Raw genomic sequence first — 13,428 nt, 5'->3', positions numbered from 1 at the left:
CTTCAGAAAATACATAGTAACACAACCGTAACACAGCCTTTTATTCTAGCAATTTTCTAAGTTTATAAGATGAATATTTGAAATTCGTCCCTATTTTTGGGACTGCATTCCCTCATTATTGGCTTCGTCCAGGTCTTTTGTGCTAAGGTTGACAGCTATGGCAAGAACTGAATTCACTGAATATGTTTGAGGGCTGTATTCCCTCATTACTGGGTTTGTCCAGGTGTTTTGTACTAAGAGGTTGACAGCTATGGTGAGAACTGAATTCACTAAATGATAGCCATTTAAGTTTCAGTCTTCCTCTTTTACAAAACAGCTGATTTGGCGTAGTGGTATGTTGCTCTGTTTTGCACAGGGAGCTTGGCAGTAAAATGTATGGTTCTAGCAACCTAGCAACTTTCCAAGATTATACAAGCAATGTTTGTGTCCCTGGTTTTGGGGCTTTTGACCCCCCCCCCCCAATACATTTTGGCTTTTTCCAGTTTTCTTGTGCTGCAAAGTTCAGTATTGAGTAGATTTTACAAGGAGCTGAGAGCTGCAGAGGAACAGAAGTTTAGTGCTGCTTAAGTGAAGTTGGTTTGCCTTGTTAATAGCACAACAAGTTGTGTACTTGTCTTTGATGCAGAAGGCTGTGGGTTCTACTCCCACAAGGGGTGGATGCTGCTGTACTGAGAATGTTCTCCTTGGTGAAGATACTAACTATGAGTTCGTTATCAGTTTGCCATCCATTTCCTCTTGCAATATTACTAGCTTATCATTTTTTTAATGTAATATAGGCAATTTATTCCTGAGGGGCAACAGGCACTTTATTTTTTGATGAAACCATGAAATATAAAGGTGTTTGCTAGCAGCAACCTCTTCATTAGTTACAGATTTCTTTAATGTGGAATTATTTAGATGACTTTTACTTCAGAGATAGTGCATATTTACTGATAATGGACTGTAGAATTGTATATATTTACTGATAATGGACTGTAGAATTGGGCTTATTTACTGATAATGGTGGACTGTAGAATTGTGCATATTTACTGATAATAGTGGACTGCGGAAATCTGAGTAGACTTTTATGATAAATGTTCTGAACTGGGCAGTTTTGTCATTATGGGTGCATGCATTTTGTTTCATTGTTTACTGGAAAAATGTTCAAAACAAATTTAAAACGCCCTCTAACAACTGTAATATATTGTACAAGGAATATAATTTAGTACAATGAGGAAGGTGTATCAAAGAGCACATGTATGTTTCATATGCAACGGGCCTATGATTTGAAAACAGCCCAAAATTAATCTTTATCTGCCACTGGCAAAATGTATTTTCTTTGAATGTGGGTTTCAATGCTGTTTCAATGAATGTGAGTTTCAAGAGCAGAGAAGTTTTAATGCTAAGTTTTTTTTTTTTAAAACAGGTTTTTAATGCTAAGTTTTCATTGTGAGACTGCATTGCTTTGTTTAGTAGATGCCTTAGTGTTTGTGCTGTAAAATACAAAATAAAACTTTCAAATGAAGTCCAACTCATCATACAAGTAAAGCAGTATGCACATTAGTGTTTATGGTAAATGGAGTGAAATAGCCAAGTAATGGTTCATAGGAATGGCTGCAGAGGCTCCATTCAACCGTGATTTTGTCAGGGGGGAAGGGCAGCAAACTCAGACAGGCCCAGCTGAACTATACCTCCCAACTGTCTAGATTTTCAAAGAATTAATAGATTTTTGCTTCTTATTTTTGGTTTGTTCTTCATAAAATTTGTAGTTTTCTGGCAAATCATTTAGAAATTAAGCCACTAAATAATGATACACTGAGTTTCAGACTTCATAACCTTCAGAAAAATGCATGCTAAAGTAAGAACTGTTATTCTATCAACTGTCTCAATTTATACAAGAGCAATTTTTAGTACTGTTTATATGTTCCCCAGTATATTTGGCCTTGTTCAGATTTACTGCATTAACAGGTTGAGAGGTACATGCAAATAAATTGCTTTATAGAATTAGACATAGCCAACCTCTCAACTGTCTCCGATTTTGGCTTAAAATGTTGCTCTTCCCCCTAATAATCCCTCCGCAAAATAGCAATTTTGGAAGAAAACATGGAGGGTTTACAATTAAGAAATAACTGTAATAATCAAAGTTATAGATTACTTGAAATGCATGTAGATTCTTTTATTTTGTCAGCTGCTCAAGTTAGCAGTACTAATATTAAAGTGTCCCTTCTTTGACAGGTTCCCAGCTGTATTGTGTGGCTATTTTATATTTTTGCATCACATTTGGTCCATTTTTCATAAAATTGTGTTTTTTGGCAAATTAGTGACACATCACTAAAGACTGAAGTTAGAAAATAATGGCAGACATTTGAGTTTCAGATTTTATACCCTTCAGAAAAGTCATACTAATGCAAGACCTATTCTATTATCTTTCTAAGTTTATTAGAGCAATATTTAAAAATTGTCCTTATTTGTGGGCATTTGTCCCACTTCTGTGTATGGCTTTGTCCAGATTTCTTGCTCTGAGGTTGAGAGGTATGACACGTGTCAGGGCCATCACAGTCAGCCAGAGACATTTCAAATTGTGACATACTTGTTGCACCCCACTCCACCATGTACTGACTCTGGATGTGTCCAAGCAAGGCAAGGAGTAGTTATGCAGTGTAAATGTGCAGTGTGTCTCCCTCCCCCCCATCCAAGGTAGACACAAGTACTACACTGGCTTTTCATCTGTCCTTGATTTTGCAGAAAGGTCTGGTTTCTGTCATATTTTTGTACTGTTGATTTATGCTTATTACTCAAAGTGCCTGTTGCTCTGTGTTTAAGTAGCAATGCTTTAATGACCATAATGTAAGCTTGTCTGAGATCATAAGATGCAAGTAAGCTTTAATAAGCATACTGTTAAAGAATTGCCAACATTGAACGCCTTTCTGTTGTTGCCATGCAGAGAATACTTGACTAGATAATGTATAAGCCTTGGGTATTAAAAGGACAGGATTCCATTATTTTAAAAAGCTCATTACACTTGTTGGAGACTTCCAGCCATCTCTACAGACTTTACCCGTAAACTAAACAGAATGCCAATCATGTGTGGTCCATAACTTGTACAGTAATCCTTTAAGCAATCTATCTTGAGCTTGTTTCTTGTTTGCTTTTCATTTTTTACTTACATGTTTTCCCCATGAAACAAGTAGATAGTTGTCAGGCAGCAGGTCTTTTTTGGATAAGAAACATTTTTACAAGTGGGGGCATCACAGAGATTTCTACTTTCAGCATGTTACTTGGAACTTTAATAAAGCTGAATATAAATTATAATTAGAACTGCAGTGCAAGGAGAAGTGGTTTGAGTTGAGTGCTTCTGGTTTTGCTTGTTCTTGATTTTGACTGGCATTCCAGTAATGTATTTAAAAAGTAATTTATTTTTTCATGCCTCACAACCTTTTGTTTCCATCTAGATATTAAGTAAGCTGTCATGCAGCCAATGCATTGAAATATTTTTATTCTTCTACACTTATTTTTGTTTTGATTGGACTCTCATAATGATGGTTTGCCACCCAGGGCAGTGTATTTAATTAAAGTTAGTTTTTGTGGTTTTGAGCATAGCTCCTCCCCTTTCTGGTTGGCCACACCCCTTCCCTTGATCCCCACCCATTCAGCTGGCTCCTGCAGCCCCCCTTTGATTTGAAGTCACCAGCCGCCACTGTAAAAACCTCCACCATAACACAGCAGAACCTGCTGGTGGGTTAGATACCATTTTCAAGGAATTTCTGTCCTCTGGAACAGATTCCTCCTTCATATTAACAAATTAATATGCTGACCCTCTTCAAACACAACCTAGACAAGTGTTTTCCTTTTTTTGTATCTGTAGATTTTCCCTAGGACTGTCTCCTTCTTTTCCCATGGAAAGGGGGAGTAAGTAGTATAATTTGTAGTGGCTAGGCTACAAAAGATGTATCCAATCATCAGCCCAGTGGTAGCCTATGGCTCTATGAATGTGCATAGTTATTGCATCTGGGAGTCTTCCCTCTCTCCCAAGCATGAAAGAACCTTGCAGTTTGATGTTTTAAGTAGGGAGTATGGTTCTTTACCTTCCAAATAAAACAGTTTTAATCTTACTTTTAGTTTTTAATCAAATGCCATTTTGCTTACTTTTTTTAGCAAATGGTATTTTTTTCCTTTTGTGGACCTGGCATACATTTTCTGTTCCTGTAAAATGCTGTAGGAAAATAGTGGGAAATCTTCAGTTAGACTGCCTTCTCCGGATCTATGTTATAACACCGAAATACCATAAAGTTGAATGTCATATGGTTGAAACCATATGATCGAATTGCCAGAACATTGGACAACACTAAACAAAAAAATCTATGTTTTTGCAGGAGGGCAAGCTCCCTGCACCCCTCTTGTGGGGAGTGTACCAACTCCAAGATTACACTTCATTGAGAAAAAGGGTAAATTCCATGATTTCCACTGTATTGTGATCTCCATATGTAAGTTTCAACATTCTGGCAAGTCAATCATTTGACATTCGACCTTGTGAAACTTCAATCATCTGATATGGACCCCCTTCTCCATCTTCCTTTGTAATCATATTATTTAAGAAATATGTCTGGGCTTATTCTGAATAGGTATGAGGCTGGAACACTAATCAGTGACAAGGAATCTTTTCTTGGCACAGCCCAAAGGCCTGTTTCAGCTTGATCAGCCAATCAGGAAGCATACACTGGATGTATCACTAAATCTGGTGGATCGGTGGCCACAGCCATCAGCAATCCACTAATGATCATTCACTGAGAATTGGTGTTTATTTACCTGGAGTTAACACTACAAATTAGATGGGGGTTAGCATCAGCCACCAGCACCTTCTATTTTATACTACTGGGTGTCAATGAATTGACACTCAGTAAACTGCTGGATATGGTACACATTTTTTGTGATATTTTTTCAGACAACAAATACTGTGGTGCTCTGTTAGGGCCTGAAGTAACTGCAGTGAAATGTTGTATACTACATTGAGACTGTTACCCAAAATGCAGTACTGCTTAACCCTTGGTATTAACATTCTGAATAATATTAGGGGTCAGAATATGGTTCTGCCACATGTCTTCTGCACTAGGAGCAGGAGCTTCATGGGTCAGTAAGTGGACTGTAGTCAGAACCACCAATAAAAACAGTATGCAGAAGGATTTTATATATATATATATCATGAAAACAATGTAATATAAAAAGCAACACAATCCTAAAAATAAAAATATATATATAGTTTGTCAAATTAATGTTTTACAGGTCTTTAAAAAAATATTAAAAATGTAATCACTCATTTAAACTAAGCAGAACACATATTCCTGGCAGTAGTCACATCTCCAACATCAGCACTCCTAGCATAAACTAACACAATCTACAGTACACAGTTATTTTCTTTTCTCCAAAATGTTTTATTTTATTATCATAAATACAGTACATAAGGCATCTTATATACTTTATGAGATCATATAAATTAAATAGCAACAATCCGTATTTTTTTTTTAAAAAGAAACGAAAACAAACCAAGGGTTGAAAGTAAGCTTATTAGGGGAAATTCTAATCTTCTTTATCGTTGTTTCTTTATTAGCAATGTCTTTCCAGGTGTTAAGAAAATATTCAAATTGTGGTATCAATAGCTTCGTCCATCTTCTAGTGATGTTTTTTCTAGCCACAGCAAGAAGTGTCCATGTTAAATAAAAGTTGTCTTTCACTGTGTTTTTCATTTTTAAAATATTAAATAATACTAACTCCTTTGTTAAAGTGAATGAGTTAGACCATAAAGCTTTAAGAAAATCTTCAATCGTTTCCCAATAGTAACTTAACTGAGAACAATCATAAAACATATGTGATTAGTTAGCATTACATTTGCTTGCACCTCCAACATTCAATTTTCTTTTCTTTTTAAATTTCACAGGTACCCTGAATATGGAACAGAGACTCCATGCAGTAGTGCAAAAACACAAGTTTATTCAGCAGACAAGACACACATTAACGCTGTACACACACTACATTTCCTTTCAGTTACTTCTTCAGATGCAGACTGAATCCTATCAAAATGCTTTTATAATACCTCCAATACAAAAATTTCATCAATTAACCCCTTCGGTTTCCCCATTTTTCCAGCATATATACAGTATGCTGGAAAAATGGGGAAAATTATGGAATTTTTGTATTGGAGGCATTATAAAAGCATTCTGATTGGATTCAGTCCTATGCTGGACATACCAGAGATCGAAGCATATTGCAGGTGAATTTAGCTGAACCTATTTAAAAGAAATGGATATTATTTTATTTATTTATTTTATTTTACATTTGTTAACCAGGGGTGTCTGACTGAGCCAAAAAGGCCCTTTTTCAGCAGAGGCCCGGGGAGAAAAGCTCCACAAAGAAAAAGTACAGCCACATTTAGTTATTTAGACATGATCAGTATACACACAAATTACAGGAGACATGTTTTTACAGTGGTATGCGGCACATAAACAGTTACAGTGGAGAGAACAAACAAAAAAATATTCATTTTAAAACTAAAGGTAATTAATAGATCTGTGACGTACAGCTGAAATTTGGAACATAGGTAGAATACATACATAGTACACAGGTACAGTACATACATTGTAGTTTAGCCAGTGTTTGTGAGTAAGACTGAAAACTATTGGGGATATTGGGGAAAGGTCATTATAGCCCCAATATTCAAAGAGATACTCAAGCAAAACTAGCAATAATTGACCAGTCAATCTCTTTGCATATATTGTGAAAAGATTTAAGAGTGGTTCAGTGTCTGATGCCTGCATTTTTTACTTTACTAACTTTCTTAAACTGGCATAGTTTCTGCTGTCACTCATGTTTAGCTAATATTATAAAATGTAATACAAACATAACTGAAACTATGGATGCTAAGCTACTAGCCAACATGACCTACCCTCATCTTACATAGGTATTTAACCATTCCCCATCAAACCACAACTACCATAACTACCATAACAACCACTTAATCCTTAAATAATCAGGCACAGTATGTGAGAGGTACAATTACACAATGATACTGGAGGCTAAACTTTCCCATAGAAGTGCACATCAGGTTGTCAAAACCCCACACAGAACACCCACCTCATATAGCACACACCACACAGAGAGACTAAGATATGCTGAGGCACTTAAAAACAATCTTCCTAAACAACAAAGATCACCTAGACCACCCACTGTCAAAGCTATGCCTCAACAAGCCCATAGGCACTTAGAAAAAACAGCACCTAACACCACACATACTGTCAATCTCACTAAGCCCCTAAGGCAAGCAAACATACTTCTCAGTACTCTCATTGTAGGGGATTCCATTGTAAGATACACTGATGCCCTTTTAGCCAAGCTGAACAAGGAAAGGTTAACTGTTAGTTGCTTATCTGGAGCCAGGATCTGCCAAATCATGCACACACTCAAATAATTATGCCGCAGGTACCAGCATGATTCCATCATAGTCCACGTAGATGTAAATGACCTGAGATGTACTTCCATGGACTAGATGAAGACAGCCATTATGGAGCTTTCAGACTATGTGTCGCAGGCTGGTCTGAGCCTGGCACTAAGCAATATATTACCATCATCAAGGATGATGTTACAATATGAGCAAAAAATGATTGATTAAAACAACTGGTTGTCTTTCTGGTGTCATTCTAACAGGATCCAGTATTTGTTAGCTCGGGAGGACATGATCAACAGGCCACATTGCTTTGGAAAGGATACTCTGCACCTTTCCCATCTAGGCTTTTGAATACTGGCTAAGGCATTGCCCGCCCCCATAGAGCCTTTTTTAGTCTATGCCAAATTTGACAACCATACCACCATTTTAAAATAAAATCAATGGAATCTCAAAGTGTTACTACTCAATGCCAGGACCCTAAATAAAAAAACTACATTCCTTCCAGGCCCTCCTGTCACTCAAGAATATAGATATCTGTGTAGTTACAACAACATGGTTTAAAGTGGCAGAGAGTACCCTGGCAGTGCAATGTTTCAGTGCCTTCCACACTTTTAGACCAGTAGCTGCACAGACAAGGACTAAAGGAGGAGGTGTATCAATATGCATCAGTAACAATCATACCTCTAGGGTAGTCAAACAGGATGATGTGCCAGAGTTCCTCCATGTGCAGATCGCCATAGACAAAATTCAGTACTATATCCTAGCCAACTATAGGTCTCCCTCCATGTCCCAAGAAGCTCACAATGCATACTTGGACCCACTGAAATCACTTACCATCCAACCTAACACCCTACTCATGGGAGATGGATTTAGGCATGGGAGCAGAGGCTCGCGCCACCCCCTTTTTAAAGCTGCTGTGCGAGTTTAAAAAAAAAGAAATGTGCTTTTGTTAAAATTGGAAAATCTACTACCAAAATCGTACATTGCCATTTCAAATTTTTTTTTATGTGAAAGATGCATCGGAGATACAATTGGAGGTTGCAGTCAGGTGATCTATAGGACGATCCTTAATTGCTCCTCCAATTGCATCTCCACTATAGTTGAGTGAAAGTGCGTCTGGTTACAGCGAGGATTTAGTAGATGGAGAAACATGTTTTCAGACCAGCACCAAACTGCAGAGTTGATCAACATCCTGTTCAAGTATTCAAGGAGAACTGCTGCAGTGAGCACAGAGTAGTGTTCAGAAACTCTGAGGTAACTTTTTTTCCTTAGAGAGAGAGTGTCAAAGTTGGGTGTCTCTGAAAACATTTTTTAAATCCCAATAGATAGCATACTTCATAAGCATGACACCTAGTTTTTACTTCCTGTTTTTTTCCTTCTTCTAGCCGTATTTTAGTAGTTTTTTCTTCAGAGTGTCCTGTGCTTACTGTACTTCAATAACCCCTCCCACACTGTGATGTCACCATTTTCTCATCCTGCCTCCTTTTCTTCTAATTATTTATGCCCTTTAGTGACAGTCCCAGAATAGTTTTTATTCACCTGGGAAAACAAACACTGGGTCGATGTTTGTTCAGTTGTGCCTTGTTACTGCAGATATTTAATAAAACTGAGCATCCTGAACTGTGCAATGCTTTTTAATCTTACAGGGAAAGACCTTTGTTAGAAAAATATTATATGTGATTTGCCTTTTTTGTAGACTGTATGCACCAACTCTTACTCAATAACCTCTCAAATAAATATATATATATTAAATAAAAATGCATACTTATAGTTCAAACCAAAGTACTGCTGACATTTTTTATCATTAAAAATCAGCAGTTGTTTCTCTCGGTTATCGAACGTCTCTTGCGGTTATTATAATCAACTAAAACATTATCTCCTATGCATTCAGATGCAGTGGAACATTTCTAAGCAGGTCTATGGCCATAATTGTTGGCCTATTGGACCTTACTGGTGATATCTATTTTATAACAAACTTAAATGGGAAGGATGGCATCTGGCTGTCCTGCATCTCTGACTTTAAGCTATCATGCTGCCATTTCAAGAAAATGCAAAGCAAATGCTTTTTTCAGGGTGCTGAATTGCATGGGTTGCCACCTCTCACAGATAAACCATTGTATTCACTCTCCACACATTAACTACATCTTTAGATAGTGAATGTCCCTTTTTTAGGTATAAGGCCGGCTATTATAGAAGTGATAAAGGAGCCCATGTTGTTTCTTAGGAACTGCCACAGATAACCACCTTACAATGAAGCCTAATCTAGGGGGTTGAGTACTGTGTGTCTGTCTCTGGATGAAGATATTATATATATATATATATATATATATATATATATATATATATATATATATATATATGGATCTAGGACTTTTGATCGAAAGATCAAAAGCCCGAATCCATTACCACCGAACACACTCTAACAAAAGCGCCTTTGTTAAAGTATGTTAAAAAAACTAAACAAAATCTACTTGAATTCAGGGGGCAAGCCCCCCTTGCACACACCCCCACTTTAATATTCTCACTCCGAGGTCGCACTACAGTGGGGAAAAGGGAATTTTCCCTTGCCGCACAGTAATACGACCGGAACAACAAGCACACTTACGCAAAATGCGGCTTCGGTGAACAGCACTTTCACGCAAGTATGCTCACCAAATTGGGATTCGGTGAAAGATGCAGTCGAGCATCTGTATGGATCCCATATATATATATATATATATATATATATATATATATATATATATATATATATCAGAATCGCAAAAGATGGAAATTGCGAATACGAAAACGTTGATACATAATAAGCGAACTACCAGAAGAGCAAACCACCTGAACAACGAAAGGCAAAACATCGAATGGATTTGTTCGGACTGCAGGGCGATTCTGGGGATAAGGGTATATACCCTTTCCCCCACTGTAGTTCGATCTTGGAGTTGGTATATTTAAGTAGGGGGGTGTGGGGGGCACAGCTCCCCACATAGGAGTGCAAGGGGTGTGTTTTGTTATTGGTTTTTGTAGCTGGTTTAGGTATACTTACATGACGCTGTTAGTTAGGGAAATCCGTTCGATGTTGTGGTTTTCGCTGATTAGGTGGTTCGCTCATCTGGTAGTTCAGTCTTTTTGTGTCAATGTTTTTGTATTCGCGGTTTCCATCTTTCGCAATTATAATATAGACCCATATATATATATAAAAACATTCATATGTCTGTGTATGGGGTGGCAGAGTTGAGAGTAGGTGATGGCCTGAGAAAGTACCATGCAGCAAAATAGTGTTGAAAATTTGCCAGTTATGGACAGTAAAACAACTTGTAGATGACATATTAATTGCTCCACACTAATATACTAGTAAGCAATTAAAAAAAATCATTGCAAAGCACATTCAACCGCAGTCTTGAATGTTACATTAGTACTGTTGTCTGAGTTATGTAATACCTAATAATGAAATCCTGTGATCAAACATCAACCAATGGAATGTTATAATTTATTTTACATGCCTGCATTAATCATTTAGTGTCCTTTTCTCAACATGGACTTTATTCTTTAATAAATGCTATCCTGTGGTATGTGATAGTGACAAGTTATATTCAATTCTATTTTATTTCATGTTTGCTTTTGGTGCGTTGCTTAGAAGTAATAGCAGATGTTAAGTTGTCTATCTCGCCTTCATTCTTGCTGGATGGGTTCGGAGCCGATCCTCGGCACTGACTCGGCCACTCTAAAAGCTCGAGAGTTGGTTCCACCGGCTCGAGGCTCCCCTTTTATCCCACAATGCTAGGTGGTAATACCTCAGATCTCGTTTGCCGCTACAGCGATCGAGGTGTGTTGTTCCAACCGGCTTCAGGTTAGTTTGTTTAGAGCAGTCTAAAACGTTTTTTAAACCCCTTTAACTTAGCTTTTATTGATAATTCCCAAAGTTAAGTAGTTTTTTATCCTTTCCCTCCTGTTTCTCCACCCTTTTTACCACAAGAACTTAGGAGTTCTTTCCTTAGGCCTTCGGGCCCTTCCATCCCCTTTTTGGTAGTGGAGTGTATGTGTGTTTTTTGTAGGGATCAAAAACTAAAACTAAATTTATTAGTTTAATTTATTAGTTTAATTTTTATTGGATAGTGTAATCGGTGTGTTTGTGCTTGTGTGGTGATTACACTTTATATCTTAGTAATGTCTAAGGATTCAAAGGTCTCAGGCTTTAAGAAGTGTGACTCGTGCTGTCAGAAGATGTCTCTGACAGATGTTCACACTTCTTGCGTGTGCTGCCTGGGACCTTTGCACCTGCAGGACTCTTGTGCTGTATGCCATGGCTTCAGCCCTAGAGTCCTGCAGGAAATGAAAAATAAGCTTATCTTACGAGGCTTATTGAAACCTGAGGGTCCCCCGACTCTATCTTCGGGCAAACCCTCCAAGCCTACTAGGTCATCAGCTCCAGCTTCTTAGTCGACACCTAGGGCTTCAAAGTCTGCTACAACATCGGCTCCGGCTGGAGCCGATGAGACTCGAACACTTATTTCTTCTGTTTCCTCAGCTCCGGCCGGAGCCGAGGTATTAGAAATCACTGAGTCGGCTCTGATAAGGTTATCGGAACCGACAACTAGGAAAAGGTCTAGGTCACCGTCTCTTGGCTCCGTTCATTCGGCACCAGCATCTCCCTTGCTGTCTGAATGGAGCCATAGGTCTCACTCTTCTAGGTCGTCGAGACTTTCGGATCATGACCTTCAGAGGGTAGTGAGTCGACTTCTTAAGTCCGAGGCACTGGCCCAAATGCTTCAGAGCCCGACTCATCAGTCGATGCTTAACCCTATTACTCAAAATGTTCCTCATCCGACTCCTTTGAGTTCGGAGCCGGGGCGTTTCGGACCCGAGACTGTGGCAGCGTCAGAGCCAATGCAATTGTCTTCGGCGCCGTCGTCTGCTCCGATTTCTTCATTGGAGGAATCTCGGCGCCGGACTTCCCTCGTCGGCTCCGAGGGGGTGAGTGGCATCGGACCCTTGTCCGACCCCGCTCTCCCTCTCGGTGCTTTAGCGTTGGTGAGTTCGGCTCTGACATCGGCCTCGGAGCCATCACTGTCGGTGCCGAGGGAGGTTTTCAGCTTTTCGGAGTGGAGACCTCTGGCTCTGCCTGACAGGGGTGCTTTCGAGGTCATGCGGAGTGTGTTGGAACCTGGTTCAACTCCACAGTCGGCTCCGTCCGCCCCTCCCTCCTCGGGGCCTCAGGTAATTTCTACTCACTCCCTCATCCCGGACCGCAGAGAGCCAGCTCCTCAAGAATCCCCAGTGGGGATCTCCTCCTCTTCCGAGGCCTCTCCTGAATTGGCAGGAGAGCCCCCTAGGAAGAGAAAGTGCAAGAGGAAGCACATAGACTCACCTGAGTCTGTCACCTCCGACACGGATTTAGAGGATTCTGAAGGTTCCCCCCTTCCCCCTCTGAAGATGTCTCCTTTGCAGACATCCTGGAGATCTTAAAACAGAGGGGGAATTGGCCAGCCCTCAACCCTTCAGAGGATGAATCTGTGTATCTTGAGGCGTTCGGCTCTCACCCTTCCACCTCCTGGGTGTCTCCCCCCTTTGACCCCCTCATGCAGGTGGTAGCAAAAAAGGCCTGGATGGCTCCTGACTCTGTGGACCCCACCCCCAGGAGACCTTCAAAGTTTATTACGGCCCCAGCAGACAAACAATTTTTGACTAAAGGAGTTTCTGTGGATGCTATGGTGGTAGCTGCTGCCACCAAGAAGGAACTAGCTGATCCTTCAGTGCCTGTCCATCCTCCTAACAAGGAATCTAGGTCTATGGACAGGTACGGGAAGTGGATGTTCTCGTCAGCGACCTTTTCGATGCATTCGCTGAACTACCTCTGTCATTTCACTCGTCTTCAGAGAGACTTGATCAAGGAAGCGAGTGAGATGTTAAAGGATCCAACAGCTGCGGGTTTTCAGGATAAGATGAATGCTCAGCTGGCTACCCTCAATTCGATAGCTAACTACTCCATGCGCCTCCTTTCATATGCGGCTGATGGAGAGAGC

Source organism: Protopterus annectens, chromosome 9.part0 (genome assembly GCF_019279795.1).
Source record: "Protopterus annectens isolate FY-2018-M chromosome 9.part0, PAN1.0, whole genome shotgun sequence".
Lineage (NCBI taxonomy): Eukaryota > Metazoa > Chordata > Ceratodontiformes > Protopteridae > Protopterus > Protopterus annectens.
The sequence above is the reverse complement of the archived record's forward strand: the minus strand, read 5'-3'. Positions refer to the sequence as shown.